At 38.1% G+C, this 22,061-nt stretch overlaps 1 protein-coding gene across 2 annotated transcripts in view; it reads right to left on the bottom strand.

Annotated features, from left to right (window-relative positions):
* CASK (calcium/calmodulin dependent serine protein kinase) overlaps positions 1 to 22,061 on the bottom strand; it is a gene marked incomplete at its 5' end in the record, with an annotated part of 219,985 nt that overhangs the window by 139,975 nt on the left and 57,949 nt on the right. The window lies entirely within an intron of this gene.

Below are 22,061 nucleotides of genomic sequence, written 5' to 3'. Positions count from 1 at the left end.
GGCAAACTGTCCCTAACTACTATTCCCAAAGGGTCAAACAGCTATTACTCTGCTGCTGTTGAACACTAGCAGCCCAGAGATACTCAGAAGAGAGAACTCATGGCTTAGCAAGCTTTTCATACAGAAAACATTTACTTGTTTCTTTATTTGCTTTGATCAAAATTTCTTTGGTCTTTATCTGCCAGGGTCTGCATAGCCAATATGTAAACCAGTTGCTTACTAATGCCAGAAAGGAAATGGTCAGTTTTGCCTATATCTAGTCTAGACAACCCAAGTAAGACCAGCATCCAAAATATCAATCCACAGATTTACTCTAACATAACTTGTTTTCTGGTTCAGTGGCAGACCAATGTGAGGACCCAGAAAACACTTTTTAAGCAGCATAAGGAAAAGTTAGTTTTGGCTTGTTCCACTTCTGGCAATAATTGCAGTGAGAACCACGTGCATAAGTCATATAATTTTTTTTCTTTCCTTTTCTAACTTACACAGTACTGAGCAAGTTTGTTAAAACAGGTGTGCATAAAAAACCCACCATCAGCACTTCCAAGATTTCATGCTAAGAACCAAAAAAGCTTTAATTAAACTTCTTGTTGCTTCCACATATTCATTAAATACTTTTAAGTACCATGTATAAGGCTGTAGTCCTTTTAAACAGCACATTTCTCTTTTCCGCTTGTGCAGTTGCCACACTCCTCTGAAACTCTAAAACCAGTGCCCTTGCAATACACCCCCTCCCCCTTGCATTCCACAAAAATAAAACACTAGTGAAGGAACCAGCACAACTGAGCTCAAACTTGTTTTTAGCAGTATTCAAGTCACAGCACTAAGAATAAGGTTTTAACTTGCCTAACTTGTCTTGGAGCGTACAACAGGCTGAAAGTAAGGCAAAGTTTTATGGTCACTTATGCTTTTCTCTGTAAAATACCTAACGCAGACAGAAAAAAAACTTATTCAATGACAATTTTGCTTATGAACAGACTTGAATCTTAATTCAATTAAGTAATTTGAAAAATAAATAGCTTCTTTCCTAATATTCACACACTTCTCATGATACTTCCTCCTCACCAATACAGATACAAAGAGCTTACTCTTTTAATCTCAGCCAAGTGTAAAGGCAACAGTATTTAATTTCCCTTCTTTATTACCTGGTGATGAGTTAGGAACAAAACAATATCTAAAATTCATACTAAGCAAAAACTGTGTTAGAAACTGTTTGACCACCTAGTCCAATCTGTGAACCACCTAGTCCAATCTTTCTATCAGAAAGCAGACTCAGAAACAGTACACCTGTACGGGTTTTTAACTAAGTTCTGGGGGAGCCCCCCACTGCCTCTGAAATTTCAGGTGACACCAATGGAAAGAACCACATGGCAATATACAACAATTTCCTTCCCTGGCACAGTGTATTTTGAGGGGCTGGCATTGATCTATATAAAGCCTTACTTACAGTAACTAGCTGGGGACAATGGATTGCTCCTTTTGTCTGACAGAGCAAAGATTATTTAAGTACTCATAGTACTTGCATGTAAAACACTCCCAGAACTTAATCAACCTTCTTCAGATGTTAAAAGGGTCGACTCAGATTTGTTCCAACAACTAACCAATACTATCTCACTCCTGCAATGCTTAGCATCAGATCCATTTTCTTTCTTTGGTGTCCAAATGTGAAATGCTGATCAATTATAGTAAGAACATAACTTTATAAATTCTACCCATTTTTCTCAATCTAAAGTGCCAAAGGAACAATAAGCTTGTACATGTATTAAATGGTCAAAGCACATGTCCACTACTACATTTTATAAGTCCATAGAAGTATAACAACTGATAATAATCAGTATAAAGCTCGCTTTTGTAGAGAAGAGAACTGGAAGAAACAGTTAACAGGGTTTTTTTGTTAAATGAAACAAATTTCCTTTCCTCGGAAGTTAAAAAAAAAGAGAAAAATACTAAATGTCTGTCTACATTAAATACCACTACAATAAAGAATTTCTCTGACATGATGGGGTACTTGGAAATTTAACATAATACTCACATAGGTCAGCTGAATTAAGAGAACCCTGACCCATTGTGCAGATGCTTTAGACCACCCTTCCTGTCTCCACAACAAAATCAAACCCATGTCTTAACACGACAACACATTGACTCAGGCTGAATGCAGCATTATCCAGATCCTGAAAATAATCTGAAGCACAGTCCGTCGTGCAAGATGTACTCCCCATCCCTTCCTTGGAGGAGGAAGCAAACACTAGTTGTGAGCCTGACCTCCCTTCCCTCACAAACCTCTTCTGGTGAAACAACCTGTTCCTTGTGTCACGCTGCACAACCACGCTCTCCTTTTTCCAGAGTACTACAGCAGGCAGAGGAAGACAAGAAACTGAGGCAGGGAGGGGTGTACTCCCCACTACATGAAGGGGATGAATTAGAGACCTGTGACTAACATAAAAAGTCATGTTTGCAAATCCATGTGCTGTTTGTGCAGGTTGTATATGCATCTGCAACAACATTAAGAGCCAGCTCATGTCTAGTAGAATTTATTAGCTTAAATGCAGTATATGCAAAACAGCTCTTCTGCTTCAGGGCACGATGATACAGTATAGTCTCTTCCAGTCAATACCTGAATTAATAAACCATGATGGACCTGAGTTAGCTCCACGTAAGGTCAACTGAAAGTCACAGGGACCCTGATTCTTGAGGCTTTATTAGCCCAGCTAAATACAAGCTGTGGAAAGGCTAATAAACACCCCCAGAAATGCAGCACCAAAAAAAATGGGCTGATACTCTCACAAAGGGTCAGTTCTGGCCTGGTGCTAAGATACAGCTCACAAATCTCAACCGATACAAGCACACTGTACATTTTGCACATCCGCACGCCTCCTAACACATCCCACTGTACCTGTGTTATTGTACTACTTTTTTATTAGCCTCAGTCTCCATTACCATAAAGAATTAAGATTTGTCTGCTTAAATCATCTTGTTTCATAAATCTTCATCCACAAACAACTAATTATGAAAACAAAAAAGCCTCAGAGCACAAAGAAAGTAATAGTTTATACATATATATTTCCTTTGTTTTAGAGATACTACAGTCAGTTTGGAAAGCCTACTTGTAATTTCCAGGTAAGTAGGATTTAACACACAATAGACTACATCATAACAATATTAAGCTGGGGAAAAAAAAAAAATCAATTAAAGCTCTCAACGCATTTTTTTAAAATCTTTGAACCTTTAGCATTGAACCTGAGCCTAAAGCTTTGAACTTTTCAGCATTCTTGAGATGTGCTTTATTGAATTAAATCATCTTTCATATTTTGCTTTCCAAATGCCACAGAAAATCATGAAACTAGAATTCATTTAAACCTTTTGTTACCACAAGCAATATTATTCAAGTGGTGCTTGTGAAAGCAGACAATAACCTATCTATCATAACCCATTTTTATGAGGTTTTTTTCAAAAATACATGTAGCAAAAGTCTAAGAAGTTATATGTCAAATTAAACCTTGAGGACAGTTACAATGGCCCATAGATTTTAATGAAAACATAGACTGAACTTTAACTTACTGTGTATAAGTGTAGATGTTGTGCTAATGTAACAACCAGTTTTCTTACAGACTATTTTCTTTGTTTTGCTGTCTTTTAACTGCAAATTTATCTTCAAGTTCCCAAAATACCATAAAATTCACATATAAAAATGTCATGAAACCAGTGGCATTGAAAGCCAATTCATGGTCTCTGGTTTGGAAAAGGATTTTAATATACTAATTTATTTTTACACATAACATAATTAGTAAGCACAAAAGACCTCACAAAAAAACCTAAAACAATTAAAACTTCAATTCTCTAATTTTAAAAGCTCAAAACATTTCTTCTTTTTTTCTTTTTTTTTTTTTTTTTGTATAGCATATTTTCAGTACAATTACCTAATACAGTATGTTACAAGAAATTCAGCCATAACTGGTCTTTGCATTGGACTTTGACCACTCTGTGTGGTTAAAAATCTGTTGAAGAATGTACTTGGACATTGAAATAACCTCTCAGCATAGTATTACATGAAAGGAAAAAACACATTTGCTTCCTATAATCTTTCAAGATCTAAGGACCCATGGAGTTGCAACAGGATCCAAGAGGGACCTGCCCAGACAGCAGGCTTAAGAAAGAACAGAGCTGGCTTGTTTTTACAAGCTCTTACTTGAAGTCCAGATACATGAAACACGCCATCCTTTTCGGAAACAGTTCTGACAGAGAGAATAAACTCCATTGCTGTAACAACCAGAGCAAACCACCTGACCTCAAACACCCTTCTGCGTTAAGTCTTCGTGCAAAAGCCTACAAACTGAATGAAAACGACAATTTACACGGCAAGAATGGAGGAACAGCATCAGTTACTCTACACAAACAAAAAACCCTGCTCCTTTTCCTGTTTTGGCAGTTAGAATGTCTGTGGCTTTATGGCACCACATCAAAATGCAACATATAAATCACGTAATGCCCACAAGCAAGTCCGAGGAGCAAGCAGGGAAAGCACACCCATCTAAATCGCGCTTCTAGATGTCAAAGGGAAATTGCCCATCTTTAACTCTCTGCCAGTCAGTGCTACCAGAAATAATTACAGCAAAAGAAACATTGCAGACTCTTCTTTTTGTTTGTTCCCTTCAGAGCCTAACCAGATGTTGAAGGAATTTCAGAGCAGCGGGAGGACGGTGAGAAGAGGGCATAAGTGGATGTACGTGTAGCCTCCGCTACTCAAAGAAACTTAGGAATAATTTAAAAAAAGGTCTTCATCAAATTAAGTGGGGGTTTTGTTAATTTTTTTTGTTTTGTTTTAAATCAGATTTGAGAGTCTCCAGGAGCTCATAAATCACCCTGTTTTGGAAGCAGAATCCCTTCAAACTGCAGGACCACTTCTGTTAAGAGTGGACACTTAAGCAAAGCATATCTTTTGCTTAAACTGTGAGCGGAGCTCCAACTGGCTGTTTAGCAAATATTAAAGTTGGAGATATTACTCAATAAGGCAATCAAATTATTTTCTGCCTCAGAATGTGTTTTTACAACTGAAAAGTGGTCCACCCTGATAGTGTTACAGCAGAGCTTTATGGCAGCCATTATTCCTCTCGCATCAGTGTGTGTGGATGGACATTCCCATAGATACATCGACACAAAGAGCAAAGGACCAGATTCTTAAGGGAGGTCCAGTTATTATTCAGAAGGACTCTTTGCATGTCAGATATAAAATAAAACTTCTCTTTTGTGCTCTCAGAAAAATGCACTTCTGTGGCAAAAGCTAACAACCTGGTTTAGGTGGTATTCATGTTTGGAAGAATACTTGAGGAAACACTGTATCTTTAAGGAAAAACATAAGAAGAATTAACTGTAGAGAAGTTTGTCCTCCCTATACGGCTTCAGAGAAGTGATATAGCTACCTACCAAGAACACCATTCACACAGACAGGAAATAACACATACCACACTGCAAATTAAAAAAGAAAGAGGGTCCTGCCCCATTATAGTCTGTAAAACCTCTATCTCTGTTGGGACCCGGGGCTTTCTTCAATAGGTTCAACTTTTCCAATATGCAAACATCTAAGTGAACACCAATTAACTTCCCACTAAGGCACAAGAATTACTGTCGGCCAGATTCCATCCAACTGAGAAAGAAACAAGCTTGTTTAAGCTCTCACAGCCCCACACAACCTCAGTGGAGAAAGGTCAATCTGTGCAAATACTAGGGCAGAATTGAATTCACTTGGTGAGGTAAGGAGCTCTCACCTTCCCCTTAAGAAAAACATCATTAATGACAGAAAGGGCAAAACAAAACTGTGCACAAGTGCCACCAAGTACCTCGAAAACAAAAGTGTGGCAGGTGGGGTGCAGTGCACAACTGGGGAATTCCATACCAACTGACATAGGAGTACTGAGCCTTCTGAGACTGATGAAGCAAATCCTGAAATCGGCATCATCTCAGCAAAGCCAGTGGCCAGTGTAGCAGTTCTTACTCTTTATAGGATGTACAGAAACTGAAGGTCCCAGGCTTGATACCAGGAAGAATAATCACAATTTCAGAAAAAACAAAGGGTAGTAGAATCCTCTTCATCTGATATTATATTCTTCAGAGGAGCTACTTCTCTTGGACAAATCCAGCAATCAGGTTGCAAGAGGCGATAGTGAAGAACAGCACTGACAGCAAAGGGAAATCAAGTTACTGCAATGTCACATGAGGGCACAGATTTCATTCAGGATATGAACCTGCCACCCAATCAGCAAATGGTCACCATGGCATGACCAGTGCTCTTCTACAACCTAACATTGCTAAATACTAACTCAGAAGATACTCGAATTTACAAAGAAACTATCTTTCTCCATCAGATTTTCTATCACTGAAGAAACTGATTTTCTGCAGTAGTTAGCACTACATGCACAAGCTGAAAGAAACCCAAAATGTAAATTATTTTTATAAAAAATCCAGAATAAATATGAAAATATTTTTACCCTTCAAAGATCATTGCATATCTTGGCACATGTGTCTGCCCTCAGTCCTCAGACCAGCATCTGAAACTCAGATTACCATACCCTGAAGCTGTGAATAGCTTCGACTGTGAGTACAAGCCATAATTTCTCAAAAGTTGTTACAAACGATGCTCCACAGAGCATTTCTACCCAAGGTAGAAATTTCCTGTACAGACCTTTGCATTAAAGGGATAAGTAATGAACAAAATAGTACCCTGCCCTGACCTACAGTTGTACTTCACCCTTCACCTGTAAGCAAATTTAATATGTGAAAACATATTTAAGAGAGGGCAGTAAGCACCAAAAGTCGAAGACAAAATAAAAGGAACAAGGTCGGAGTGGGATGAGTGAGGAGGCAGAAGAAAAACAAGAGGGCTGGAGGAGGAGGAGAGAGCAGGGGCTGGAGCAGAGCAGCAACCCAAGCTGGGACAAGAGGTATGGCTCCAGGAACAAGGGGCTGCAGGAACCAGCATGTGGTGACCACATCTCCCGCCTGCCTGCTGACTCTCCGAAGGGACTGAGCTCCGCATGCAGCCAGGGGAACAGAGACCAGGGGATGGGGAGGCGAGGGACATTTTGCCTAAACCTGTGTGTGCTTGTTTCAATACCAGAATCAGTAATTGAAAGTTTCTTAATTGACAATAAATTAAAGTGGTTGAAATTCCCCCCCAAATCAGTAAACACTTCTTTTGCCTGTGTGACAGTGGGAGGGAGGGGATGATGCCACAAAAGCAGCAAACCCCTATTAGTAAAGCAGGCAGTACCCTTAAGCAAGGGTCAATTACACAGGTAACGCCATGCTCACAAACAGAACAGGACATGACCAAAACCAGAAAACACTTTGGTGTGGGAGGGTGAGGAGGAGAGGGGGAAGCCTGGCAGTCCAGACAATTTCTGGGACAGAACAACTATCTTGTAATATTGAATTGATACTTAGCTGCTGACCAGTCCTATCAGATGCACAGTAGCAGAGATGTGGATGCTGAGCACACACTTTCTCCAGCTAACCACCTTGCTTCTTACTTAAGGGAAAAAGAAAAGCAAACAATGCATGTGAGCTATTTAGGAAGGAACCGAGGTTAAACAGTCACTGATAGCTCTTAGAGGTAGTGAGCCTTGTTTCTGTTTTCTAAGCATCCCACACTGGTTTATTACCTCAAATTCTAGACTAACACATAACATATAGAAATATTTTCCCCTAAAGACAGTATCAAAACTCCCAGCCAAGTAAATTCAAGCTATGCTTGCTTATGCTCTCCTCCCCTTAACAAGGTACTTCTAGAACCCTGATAGGTTACTAAATAAGATGTAAATTAAAAAGAGAAGCAAGTCAATTGTCAAGAAAGTAGAGACCAGGAGACTTAGGGTGCAAGTCCTCTGTTCACTTTTCTCCACAGCTCAAGTTAAAACAAATCAATCCAAAGGCAGAAAAAGGACCAAAGCCAATGCAAATGAAGCAACAGGACTGCATAAGTAAGGAACCTGGCTTGAAGAAGCAGGACTTTCCCCTCCCCCTTCAGCAGCCAGGAGCTGTTAAATCAGCTCAGCCGGTTATACTGAAATGCAAAGCAGTGGAACTCATTCACACACCCTGCACAGATGGTAAGTGGCATCTAATAATCCTAGATGCTGGCATCCAGGGAATATTAGTTTCTTTACTGGTTTTCCCTTCAAAAAGATAAGCCTCTGAGAGACAGAGACAGTAGGTGCCATATCACTCCCCAGCACAAGAATAATAAAGATTCTTGTAAAACTACATGACCAGAGATGAAAAGCTTCTTTCCAAACACGTCAACCCCACCTGTCCCGCCCTGCACTGGAAACACAGGCTCCAGTTTGGCACAGCTTTTCAAAGAGAACTACAAGGACAAAAGGGAACACAGTGATAATAACCTATACAGACCTGAAAACACTGATGTGTAACACATACATAACGTAATAAACATTTCTGTGGTGGCAACTTGGATCCAAATACTTATTTGATTTGGCAAAAGAAAAAAAAAAAAAGTACCTTACACAGGTAAAGTACTGTTTTATAAGCCATTTTCAATACTTATGACACTATAAGGCAATATTTTCACCAGGACCTGCAATTGTGAATTGTCACTATACCACAGGCAATGTTAAAAATGACACATATTAAGAAACCAACAGTAACTGGTTCTGTCACAATGGAGCAAAGAATATATTTTTAACTTAACTTTATTTAGTTAAGTCTTCTAGGAAACAAGGAAACCAAGAAGCTTGGGTTTTAGATCACTGACTCTGCTAGTAATTTTCTGTGGAACCTGGAATGTATCTTTAATTTCCCAGTTACATATTAAAAATAAAGCTCCATTTAAGTACCTTAACAAATACCAAGTCATTCTGTAAAAATAAAACGTTACTTTTTAGCACCAGTTTCATTTACAATCCATCTTTTTCTTCTACAGCAACTTCAAAAAAGAAAGAATTTGACCACTGAATGTTTTAACCAAAAGAAATACATCGAATGGTCCTTTCCTCAACCAAGAGACACACTGTCTTAAATATGATGTTAAAAATCGACCTCTAAGAAAAATCTCCATCATTTTAAGTGAACCAACTATAGATCACAGTATTTTAATTTACATTGCCAATTTACTTCTTGTTACTCTGTGTATTTGTTAGTGGGATTCATATTAGGAGACCAAGTCCATACAACACGTTCAGCGTGAGTACGGTATCCAGGTGTCCATGGTAAGTGTCTTCATTAAAATAAATGACACGAAAATGGAAAATGCCAAGCCAGACAGTGCTGTTTCAGACTGCACAGACTGCAGTAATACAGAGAGCTGTTAAAAACAAGTCTCTCCCCTAAAGCTTTTGGCACTTACAAACCCCAAAATTGCTAGACTATAACCCTAAGAAAATGCAAGTACCTTGCAGTGCTTGCTTAGATATGACAGAATATTCTGATCCTTCTATACTCTGGGTAAAGCGATCAAAGAGTTTCAAAACTGTACCTCTTCCATTCCATCATTCTGCAGCAGTGAGAATGACAGTTGTCTCAGACAAATCCTTAAAAATTAGTAAAGTGTAGACTTAGGAGGAACTTCAATGCAATATAAAGATAAAATTGAATTCACATAACGTATGTTTGTTGAAGCCTTTTTAAAGTGAATTTTTATATTAAGTTTAATTGTATAGACCATCACTGACTCTTTATACTTCATTTTTCACTCTATTAAAATAATTGTCAGTTGTTTTCCACTATATTAACAATATTTGACATGGTAGAACTAGAATAGTTCTAGGAAGTCTTTAAGAAACAGAACTACATGCATAGGTCTCCTCAGGACGTTGATTTATTTAGATCAAAATGCTTTTCTCCACTGAGAACCTAAAGTCTGAAATATTCTACTCTACATGTTAGCCAAGATCTTTTCATTAAACTGTTTTACAAGATAGCTTCCAAACAACGAGTATTTCTATCTGCCTTTGTATGAGGTAAAAGTAATTGTTTCTCTTCACACTTTTTTCCCTTTCCTCCAGAGATTTTCTTTACTCAAAAAGATTAGAAGATTAATCTTTTAAGCAACTCTTATCTAAGAAAACAGCCATTTTTGGGCAGTGTTTACAACTGGACTAAACTGATCGAGTCACTCAAACAAAGCAGATGCCTTCGTACCTGCTCAAGTTAATACATGCTAATGTGATCTTAAAGCATTTAATTCTCACAAGCAATTGACATACTGACAACTTTCTGAACTCCACACATTTTGAATTTTCTTGTCAACATATTTCCATTCTCCCATTTAATGACGTGCTAAGGAGAACTCTCAGCTTTGGTACACTTCGCAGTCATAAATATTCGCTGATGCAGACGTTAGAATGAAAGTTTCCAGGAAGATCAGTGTTCACTTTCTGCAACTGAGGTACAGATCCTAATAGCTTGTGATAGTTTGTCACTGGTCTTCAGCTTAACTATTTTTCCCTATTCCATTTTTCAGTTTGAAGACCAGTTAGGTGGTAGGAAGACTACACTGTGTGTATTGATTTTAGTAAACTGCTTTTGCAGTCGCCAGTGCATATGCAGCGAATTGATATACAGAGATAAGAGCTGCGGTGCACAAAGATGGATACAACTTAGAGCAAGTTTCTTAAGTACCTGATCATGAAGCAGTAAAGACCAAAAAATATTTTTATTTGATTCAAGGCATGCATTCTTGTTTATCTCCTGTATTTTTACTGATTTCTGAGGAATTACCTTTAGTTTTGAACTACAAAAGACAGCGCTAGATCTCTAAGTTTTTTACTCTGTACATATACATACGGATTTCTTAAGACTATACTGGCACATATATACATATTACATATTAAAAATATGCCCCCATTTTAAAAGCCATCATTCTTCTCCCATCGTATTATTTAGAGGGTCCATTAACATTTGCTAACATATCTTTACTTTTGCAAATTTCCACAGCTCAAAATCACATTTATCTATAATTTCAGAAAAATATTAGTACAGGCAGAAAAACTTCAAGTGGAATGTTTGTAGCTGATTTGTGGGGAGATTACCTGAGATCATGTTGTACCTGTCAAACTTAGCAGAAAACTCAGGACACACAAAAGAATGGGAATCTATGGATCACAAACTATAACAACTCTCTTTTGGAAGGTGATGTATATTTTCAGATTCACAAACCCAATAAAACCCAGCATTTGAGAGTCAAAGAAGGTTCTCTTTGGATCAATGAATTAACAGAAATTGCAGCTCAGCTGCAATTATTCTTGAGTTTTGTTGATTGCACAAACTAGAACAGAATACATGCTCGCATCCAAACAGAAAATATTTGAAAATACAGCTGATACTTATTATCTTCCCTATGTTTGCCTGAATTATGGCAAGCACAGTTAGAAGCCTATTTCTGGACTATTGGCAGGAATCATGATTCATTAGACAAGTACAGACTGCGTACAAAACCAGAATTGTTTAGGAAAGCACGTTCATTTTTCAGAACAGAAGTTGGATATACCTCATGCATTTTGTAAAGTGATTAAAGCCAACAAAGTTTAAGAATGAAAACTTGAAAGTTCTCCTAATACATCTTTTTAAAAGCATATTTGCAGATATCATTGCATAAATTTAATTATGCCTTACTTTGCAAAGAGGATGAAGAAATGCACCTTTGTCACTTGGCCTATTGTATTGGTAATAGCCCTAAGATTTGCTTCCTAACTAAGGAATACAGAAACAGGGATAGCCTTCCTTACATCTCCAACCTAAATTTATTTTTCAAACAGACTTGCTGTTCTGAAACCCGTTCTCAATCAGTTTGCTTTCTTAAGCAAAGGCAGCTATAATTAAACTAGGGGGTTAGAAAAGTAAAACATTGTTAGTTTATGAGATAAAACCTCATTTGCATAGTCACAAAGGAGAACAGAGAGACAAAGGTGTGTGGGGAACCCAAATAATACCCTGGGCTCAGCTGCTGCCAGGCTCAAAGGAGAGCCATCCACCCATCAATGAAGTTAGAAAGCTGCCCCTGTACAATTGCAGAATGGCTGAGGGCAGAAGGGACATCTGGACATCATCTGGTCCAATCCCACTGCTCAAACAGGGCTATCTAGAGCACATTCCTCAGGACCACGTCCTGATGATTTTTTTAATATTGCCAAGGATAGAAACTCCACATCCTCTCTGGGCAATGTATGCCAGGTGAAATAATGCTTCCTGATGTTCAGATGGAGCCTCCTGTGTTGCAGTTTCTGCCCATTGCCTCTGGTCCTGTCACTGGGCACTGCTGAAAGGAGCCTGGCTCTGTTTTATTTGCACCCTCCCTTCAGGCATTGGTACACATCAGTAAGATCACCCCCAGAGCCTCCCCTTCTCCAGGCTAACCACTCCCAACTCCTCACAGGACAGATGCTGTAGTCCTTTGCTGCACTTTCTCAAGTCTCTCTAGTAGCTCCATGTCTCTCCTGTGCTGGGGAGCCCAGAACTGGACACAGCACATCAGGAGTGGCCTCACCAGTGTGGAATCGAACGGAAGGATCAACTGCCTGCACCTCCAGGTTAAAACTTCTCCTAAGGCAGCCCACTAGCAAGCCCACTAGCAAGGGCACACTGCTGCCTCATGTTCAACTGGGTGTCCACCATCATGCTCACAGGGCCTGTTCTGCAAAGTTGCTTCCAGCTGGTCAGCCCCAGCACATTACCGGTGCATGGGGTTGTTCCTCCCCACCTGCACAACTTGGCACACTTCCCTTTGTTGAACCGCATGAGGTTCCTGCCAGCCCACTGCTCCAGCCGGTCAGGGAGTCTCTGGATGGCAGCACTGGTCACTCCCATTGTCCAGATCATTAATAAAGACATGGAAGAGGACTGGACCCACTATTGATCCCTGGTGTACAACAGTAGCTTCTGGCCTCCACCTAGGCTTTGTGCCACTGATGAGCACGTGTAGGCTCACCCATTCAGCCAGTTTTCAATGCATCTCACTGTCTGCTCGACCATCCCATACTCCTTCAGCTTCTCTTTGAGGATCTTATGGGAGACAAGTGTCAAAGGCCTTCTTGGAGTCTAGACAGATGATATTCCTTGCTCTCCTTCATTTACCAGGGCAGTTGTTTCATCTCAGAAGTTTCTCATTTTGGTCAAGCATGACTTCCCGTTGATGAATCCATGCAGACTACTCCTGATTACTTTCTTATCCTTCATGGCGCTGGAAATGGTTTCTAGGAGTAGTTGCTCAATCATTTTCCCAGGGACTGACCTTTAGTTCCCTGGGTTCTTCTTCTTGACTTTCATGAAGATAGGAATGGTATTTGCTCTTTTCCAGTCCTTCAGCACCTCTCCCAGTCACCATGATAATTCAAAGATTATCCAGAGTGGGCTTGCAATATCTCTCAGTTCCATCAGCACTTTCACGCCCTGATGGAATGGACCCATATCTGTGTGAATATACTTAGAGGCAATGAACACTTTAAAAATATGTTAGTTTTCCTCCTGGGTGCTTCAGGCCTGTTTCTGGTTGATAGAAAATTAGATTTCTGAAATGTCTCCTTTATTGAATACCTCATATACTTAACAACCAAACACAGGCACGTAAGTCATCATATTTTGAAACTACCATATACATGCAACTAGAAACTTAGGAAAGGGACAAACAAGATAGAAATAGTCCAGATTTTAAAGCCTATTTTTGAATAATAGTGAAGTGTGCCTGTTATATTTAATTTTTCTTGGTTTTCTGGAGAGAGGATTAGTACAGAAGGCTTTTTAGAACCCTGGCTGACTAGGATAGATATTTTAATGACAAGCTTACTACCAGGAAAAAAAAACATAACAAAACAATCCCCCCTCAACTCTAGAACAGTTATTTCCAAGACTTTTGTAAGGTATTCAATACACCACAGACACAATTTTTCTAGTCCGCTTGGAATAAGCGGTATCAACTGCATTGTACCTTTTAGGTTCTGTGATTTATGCTGAACCACAAGCACGATCAGAAAATGCTTTTCCTGAATTCAAAAATTCTATTAGAAATTTTAAATACTTTCAAGTGTAGTCTTCAGTGAAACTTGCATTCTAAATGGTTGTGAGTTCCCAGGTACAGATGGGATTCGAGCAACAGATTTAAAGGACCAACCAGCTTTTGTCCAGTTTAAGGAAAAAGTGATGCCTAAGTAGAAGTGTGTACAGAAGTTTTCCTCAATCAGTAAATATCTCTTATAAATTCAGATAAAAACCAGTCTGATATTATGTATTGCCCAACAAGATTCACATAGTTAACAATACTAGTTATTTCAGCAAACATTTTAATCATATGATTACTAACCCCTATTTCATACGTACAAAGAGGAATTAACTTGTAAGTGACACGCCATATTCACTGACTTTCCCTGACTTAAGTTACAGGAAGTTTAAAGAAAGTTTCCATAACAAGATTAGTTTCCACAGGTCTTATTTTCTTGTTCAGATATGTGAACCTATTTTCTTGTTCCATACACATGGAAGTAGGAGAAAATATTATAGCAATATGACTTTAGGAGCCAGTTTCAATCAATTATAGATATTTTTTAAGAACTCCACATCAACTCATGTAAAAAATTACAGTTAAATTATCTGCTTTATAAATTCTGTTTAGTACTAATTCTGTAATTATTTCATTATGATGCGTGTTATAAGAATTTCAAGATATAACAATTTAAAGTTAATATTCTAATATGTTATGAATAATTCTTAAAATGGCAAATAGACTTCATATAATTGCATTTTGAAACCTGTAAAGGGTACCTTTTACTTACATAAAATTGGGAAACACATTGACTTATATTGCTGCTCAGCTGCATGAGGACACCCTCGAAAGCAGTTTCACCCTAACGCTATGTAAAGACCTATGAGATCTGGCAACGCACCAATAGTCCATAGTTGTAATAATGACTATTGTATTTAATGGCTGAAACAATGTTGCCAGCACAGTGAAACCAAGAACAGATTAACAAAGTATTCAAAGCAATGTGCAGCCAAGTAATAACAATTAAAAGAGAAGGAAGAGGGGAAGAAGAGGTACACTCCTCCAAGGCCATTCTGTGTTTGCTACTACAGTAAATCCAATAAAAAGATACATATTAAAGACAAGGGACCAAAGTCATACAGGAAAAAAACAGAAAGTCCTTGTTTTGGAGACTAATTAGGAATAACGAAGTACCCACTGCTTGCAGTGTATAAAAACTCAATGACTTTCTATTTAAGCAGTAGTTTATTAAAAAAATAGGTAAATATTCTTATGTGCTTTAAAGTGGGTGTAATAAATTCTCATGATATACTTTTCCTTCTGCAGCTGGAAAGCAAAAGCATTACATCAACACTCCCGTGGATATGCTTTCATCATATTTCAAGAAATTTTATGTTCTTCACATAAAAGAATATCACATAGTTGGGTCTTTGCTTATGATCTGGATAAAAAAAAATAAATCCTTATTAACTTCATATTTGCTTCCCTAGACCAATCCAATTTCTATGTGGGACTCCAAAAGAGAAGAATGACAATTTGACCAGTGATAGTTTGTATCCCACTCCTAAAAGCCTACAGACGGGCACACGCTAGAAAAACCACAAAACTGCCCCTGAACTTCAATCCTGTATTTTATACTTTTAAAAAAATACATATTATGTGACGTGTTGCCCAAGACTGAACTCCATATTTACAACCAAAAAACCCTGCACATGCACCATTTCTGCAATGAACTGACTTCCAGTAGCAACAAAAAAAGAAAAAAAAAGAGAAAAAAGAGAAAAAGAGAAAAAAAGAAGAAAAAAAAAGAATCCTGAAGAAAGAAATCCTTGTTACATTTTCCTGCATACCTGTGATTCACTGTATCTATTATAAGGTTAACATGCTTCAACACTTGTAAAAATACCTTCCGGGGGAAAAAAACCTTGGTTCCATCTCTTATGTTGTATTCCCACACAGAATTATTTAATTCTAATGACACTTTGTTTATGAAAGTTTTAACAGAACTATAAATCAGACATTTATGAAATTTATATGTACATATCAGTTGAAATGAAGTTATAACCAAACCAGCCTCTGGCTTCTACAGAAAAAGAAAGTAAGAAAACTAAATCCCTTCTTTAAGCTAAAACCAGCAAGCCCCTCAGAAAGGCTTAGGTAACATTTCCTCTACTAAAATAGTAACAGTTCTACTCAGGTGTGAAAGAAGTAGAGGAATGAAGCAAGGAACTATGCATTCCCCAGAAAACTAAACTCCAGAAATGAAAAATATCATAGGTGGTTTCAGACATCAGTCTTCAAGACACAAACTATAGTACAGTTCCCTTGCATCATGACCTTGACACCCCATCAAAAAAAATCCAACCAAACAAACCAAACAAAAACCTCACAAAAAAACCCACCCAAAACCTCAACAAACAAACCAGCCAACCCCATGCTTTTTATACCTTATTTTGTATTACCATAGCTATATGGTAAATTCAAGTTCTTCCTACCTTTTAACCTCCAACTGCTTTATTGTTTGTACACCAAATACAGTAACTATAGTGGTATTTAAAAGATCAGCAACATAAACTCCATGACAGGCAGCTATCCACATTTTTAACATCTTTGCTTCAAAATTCCATATTCCTGCATTTTCTTATTAACAAAGTGTCACTAAGACCACATGATTTTTGCAGTTTATAAAAAATGTCTCAACTTCCTCAGTACAGACACACTCAATAACTTTCAAGAAAGATCCGGTAACTCCTATGTTGTAGCAGCAACACTACCATCATTAAATACTTTGAGTAAGATTCCTCATAGGCTTAAAATAATAGTTTAAAAAAAGAAAGCCAGGTTAAGCTGACACAGCTTTTCATTCTCTGAAACAGCCTCCTATTTCCTACATTGAATGAAAGGAGACCTAGAATGGTGCCTTCCTCTTATTTTCACTAAAACATAGAAATGGTGGCAGTAAATGACTTCTGATAGACCTCCCGATCAAAAGCAAGGTTCTGCCAACATTACATCAGAACAGCTGTGCCTTCATCTAGGAAAGCCTTGAAAACATCCAAGGAGAGGTCCTATAACCTCTCTGGGTACCAGCTTCCCAGTGGCCAAGCTTTTCCTCGTGTTCAATCTGAACCTTCTAAGCAACAATTTTGAGCCATTTCTCTCTGTTGTAAATAGCTGTTACTGTTAAAGGCAACTTGGGTCTGCTGTTTTTGTAATTCTTCAAGTAGTTGTAGACTACTATTATATCACTGTCTTAGCTTTCTCTTTAATCAGACTAAATGAACCCAGCTCCCTCAGCCTCCCTTTTCCCATCATGTGCTGGAGGGTCAAGACTATCTTGACGGTCCTTTCCAGTGACCTTTCCAGTTCTTTAGCATCCCTCCAACTGTGAAGACACAAACTGGACAAAATAGCCCAGGCGTAGGCCCAATAATGCCACACAGAAGGAAGTGACTTCCCTTGATCTGTGAAATATGGTACAACACAGAACTGCAACACAGAACCAGAAATACTAGGTAAAACTACTGTTTCCAAATCAAAGGCAAAAAGCTACTCACTCCTCAAACCCAGTCTGCATGTGGCATAGTATCATAAGATTTGATGAAATAAAGATTTGTAGTATTTTTTAATCAGAGACTCAAGCTCAACACTGACACTGCATTTTTCACTTAAACTCTTGAATGCACAAGGAGGGAGGTGCAGAATCTTATGTGCAAATACTTTTGTAAAAGATTAGTTGTGCTACACCACAGCCTTCCAGTATCAAAAGGTTATGATATGCTGTCATGAATCTTTACTCAGAATTAAACAAGCCTTTCAAATGAAGTGCACTGACAAAGTGATTTTAAAAATGCAAGTCTATAGTAAAAATATTTTACAAATCAACCAGGGTAAACTATTTCAGGAAATACACAGAACAAGACTAAGGTCTCAACTGTAAGAAAATCACCTGCACCCTGAAAACATGTCAAAGGAAAGATCTGTGAGTCTTTTGGAAAAAAAAAACCCAAAGTGATGCTAACTTTCACATTCCCTCCACCAAAATAATTTTGGACTTCTAAAATGGATGGTCCATAGCAATACCAGGTTGGTTCAACTATCTTGCTACTCTCAGTGCTCAACGTAGTCCAAGAACTATATTAAATGCTTTTCTTGGCTATAGTCTTGCTCTTTGTCACAGCAAAATATATTTTACAAAGACTGTCTTCACAGCTTGCTTCCAGTAGAGCCAGTTGGGGTGCTAAAGGAAACCTGAATCTTTTCTCATCAGCTCAGCTGCCAGCTTCACAGGGGTTTGCATGCATACAAACCTGTACAGATGCACATATAAGCCCAAAAAATAAGATCTAGCTTATTACAAATTTGTAGAAGCAACAGTAATTGCTTCTTTTGTGAAGACATTTATATAAAAATGAATTACAGATTACTGAATCTAAAATACAACAAATTAAATCTTGAAAAGCAACTTCAAAGAGACACACATTGTAAGCATGAGGCACTGCCCTCGTAATTGCTTTAAAAAACACTGAGCATGTTAGAAGAGAGCCATGTGACATTAAGAAAAGACACACAAATAATGTACACCAGCTTGTACCCAGTAGTAAGGAACCAATCACCATTCTCTTCCTGCAAAATAGTGTTTACACTTACAGACATTTGGTGTAAGAACAAGTAACTAAAAGCAAGATACACAAACAATGCAGAGAAAATAAAAGAAAAAGAAATTGCACAGTAGTGAGGAGAGCAGTGGAATAAATGACAGTAAAAGGTAACTGACATGAGCTGTAACAAAATTCAGAAATAAGGAACATGTTTTTTACACTTTTCTGTACCAAAAGTTCCAAGTATAGCAACTCAGTGCTGTATTTGAAAATATGTTATTTACAATGACATTTTTATTAGACCTCAATGAGTTATATTTGCTTCCGAGAGCATCAAGTGCTCTTTCATGTTTATCCTCTAAACACAAAATACGCCTCTTTAGATATCTAAAAATATTTACGCTTCTCATTTTCTTATATATATTTTTAAATTGTTGTATCTTTGCAATATGAAAGCATAGTGAACTGCAGCAGAATCTGCCACTATGTAAACCAGCCAACTTCAATCCAGTAGATCACGTGTCCACTTGAACAGTGACAAGGTGTCAATATACTTCATCAATACAGTTGAATTACAGCACTAGAGACTGGTGACACACAGTATGCGAGACCACGAATACCAATACTCAAATCTAACAGAATTTAGCCTAAATTAGATTTGTCAGCTGTCAGGCGTCGTTAGACAGTATTAATTTCCTCCCCCTATTATCAAACCACTGCAGAGATGCACGCAAACCTAAAATCCACTTGAGATGCCTGAGTTTATACACACTGTGTGTACTGAGCAGCCTTATGGAAAGAACGCTGTACTAGATACAAGTCTGCCAGGTGAACTAGTGGCTTCCCTATCATATACCACAAACGTTCACAATAGTACCAACTGGTAAACACAGATTAAGCTACAGCAACATCAGTTTTTTCAAGCTTGATTGCTTTTGTTATTTTAGTAAGGCAGGTACCATTACTGTAAGAAATCAGTACAATATTTTATCTATTGTTTAGATTAGCAAATAGTTCTTTCAAAGCATTTTCTAAACCCAATTTCCTCACAAGTTGAAGAAATCAAAACACTGTATATAAACAAATTTAAAATTAACTCTTAAAAATCAAAACATCATTTAATTTAAATTTAACTTTTTAAGTTAAGCACAGACCTGTTAAGCCCAAATTCTCTCCCTACATAGCACTGAAAGCATACTACCTCACAGATTACATGCAGACTGTTGATACTAGTATCACGGAATCATGCAGGTTGGAAAGAACCTCTGGAGGTGATCTAGTCCAAACTCTAGTTCAAAGTCGGTCAGAGTAGTTCAAGAAGCTCCGGGCCTCATGCAGCCCAGTTGTGAGCTTCTCTGAAGATGCTTTCCACCATGTCTCTATGCAACCTGCAGCAGAGTTCTGTCACTCACAGGGTCATTTTTCTTCTCTCTTAATTGGAAGTTTCCATGCTGCAAGTTGTCTGAATAGCCTCTTGTCTTGTCACTATGCACCTGTATGAAGAGTTCAGCTCCATCTGCTCTATATCCTTTTTAAAAATAGTTGAAGACAGCACTAAATCTCACCTTAGCTTCTCTTCATAAGGCTAGCCAAACACAGTTCTCTCAGTCCATCTCTGCTGGACTCATGCCAGTACACAATTTTTTCTCCTACTGTGGAAACCACAACTGTACCCAGTGCTCCAGATGTGGTCTCACCAGGGATGAAGAGAGAAAACAGTAACTTCCTTTGACCTGGTGGCTACACTTGTGCAATAGCCCTCTGTACAGCTGGCTGCCTTTGCAAAAGAGTATACTACTGACATTCATAAAGGTGTTCTTACCCATAAACACATATCATCCCACATGGCTTCTTATGTGAAAGCACTCAGGAACAGAGACTTTCTAGATTTAGTCATCCAGGTGAAGGCATATTGGGCCCTTTGACTCTCAACACTCTATGTGTATGTGAAATTAATAGAAGACATTGTCATGAGCTCCCTCGTGCAGAATGCCCCATTCTTCCACTCCTGTGCCTCTGAGAAAAACTGGAGGGGGAAAACTGCACAGAGATAAACTTCAAGACCACAGTGGTCTCTAACAACACAAAACCTTGAGGTAAAGAATCTTCCTAAGGATTAATTTTACTATTCTATTCTAGGTTACATTTTAAGACAATTTACAAATATAGCTTCCTCCCAGGTAAGTTAGCTAATATTTATTTTATGCAAGTACCACTATCATTGCACCACAACAATGTGTTTAAGGACTGCTGCATCAGAAATAAGCCAAACAAATGAAAAAAGAAAATCTTTGGAAAAACACAAAACATGGACAGAGAAGTGCTCTACAAAAAAAACCCCAAACCAAACCGAAAGAAAAACACACACAAAAAACTGCAGAGGAAAAACAAAATAAAGACTACACAGACTGGAAAGGGTTTGTGACAAACAGGCTCAAATTCTTACCTAGAGTTTAGAATTCGTTCACTTACAGAACTTGTGTGTCTTAATGTCACAAATGTAATGCACAGTAATTAAAAACTGTTTTAAAAACCCAAAACCAATACAGGAAACAACAAAAAAAACGAACCATCCAACAAACTCAACCACAACCAAAGTCACAAAACAAAACCAAAAAACCCCCACTAAGTCCAGAGTGTGTTTATCCTATTTAACTCAATGACCTTCCAGTTTGAATTCTGAATGTATCAATATAAAACAAGTGAAATCAAGCCCCCAAAATTTCTTAGTATACTCCCAAAGCCTCTTCTTTAGACCGAGTTAGCAAATGCAAACCATACACAGCTATCCTTCATTTTTTTTCTAAAATTCTTGGCGGCTTCTTTTTTCCTCCCTGCTCCTTCATGTACTATTTAACCCTTTCACAAAGTGCTTCATGTTACCAAAGGCTGAATTTTATTGTCACAGAGGGAGGAAAGCAACACTTCACAGACGTGGAAAAACGTCCTAGCATCAGTAGTTAAGATGAAACTCAGAAAAATGACCAGAATCCAGAGAGAAATTCTTTAAAAGATATCAAATAATTTTAGTAAAAATACACCAGCTCCAAATGTGACATTTTAGGCGTAACCTGCTAAAAGCATAATGTGGCTACATACAAGCTGAATATTGTGGAATGTATTGGCATGTATTTTGTTGGGAAGGCCAGGAAAAAGAAACTAGCAATGGCATTAGCAGATTTAAATGAAAATCTTCAGTGAAGTCTGAAACAAGACCCGAGATTTACCTTGTCAGTCAAACTACCCATTAAGGCTTTGTCATAGTTTAAAAAAAAAAAGTCATTAACTCTCTTCTGCTGCTGAACTTGGGTTCCTAAGGACTTAGGTGGCACAACTGGAATCCCCAAAAAAACAGTGTCATGTAAAAGAACATAGCCTCCAGCAAAATATACTGAATGTAGAATACACAGTGACTGTCATTCAGTCAGCTCATTTTCACATAGCGTAAAATCAGCACTTTGCACACATACACAAATTGC

Source organism: Gallinula chloropus (assembly GCF_964237585.1).
Source record: "Gallinula chloropus genome assembly, chromosome: 1".
In the NCBI taxonomy this organism is placed as follows: Eukaryota; Metazoa; Chordata; class Aves; order Gruiformes; family Rallidae; genus Gallinula; species Gallinula chloropus.
The sequence above is the reverse complement of the archived record's forward strand: the minus strand, read 5'-3'. Positions and strand labels throughout refer to the sequence as shown.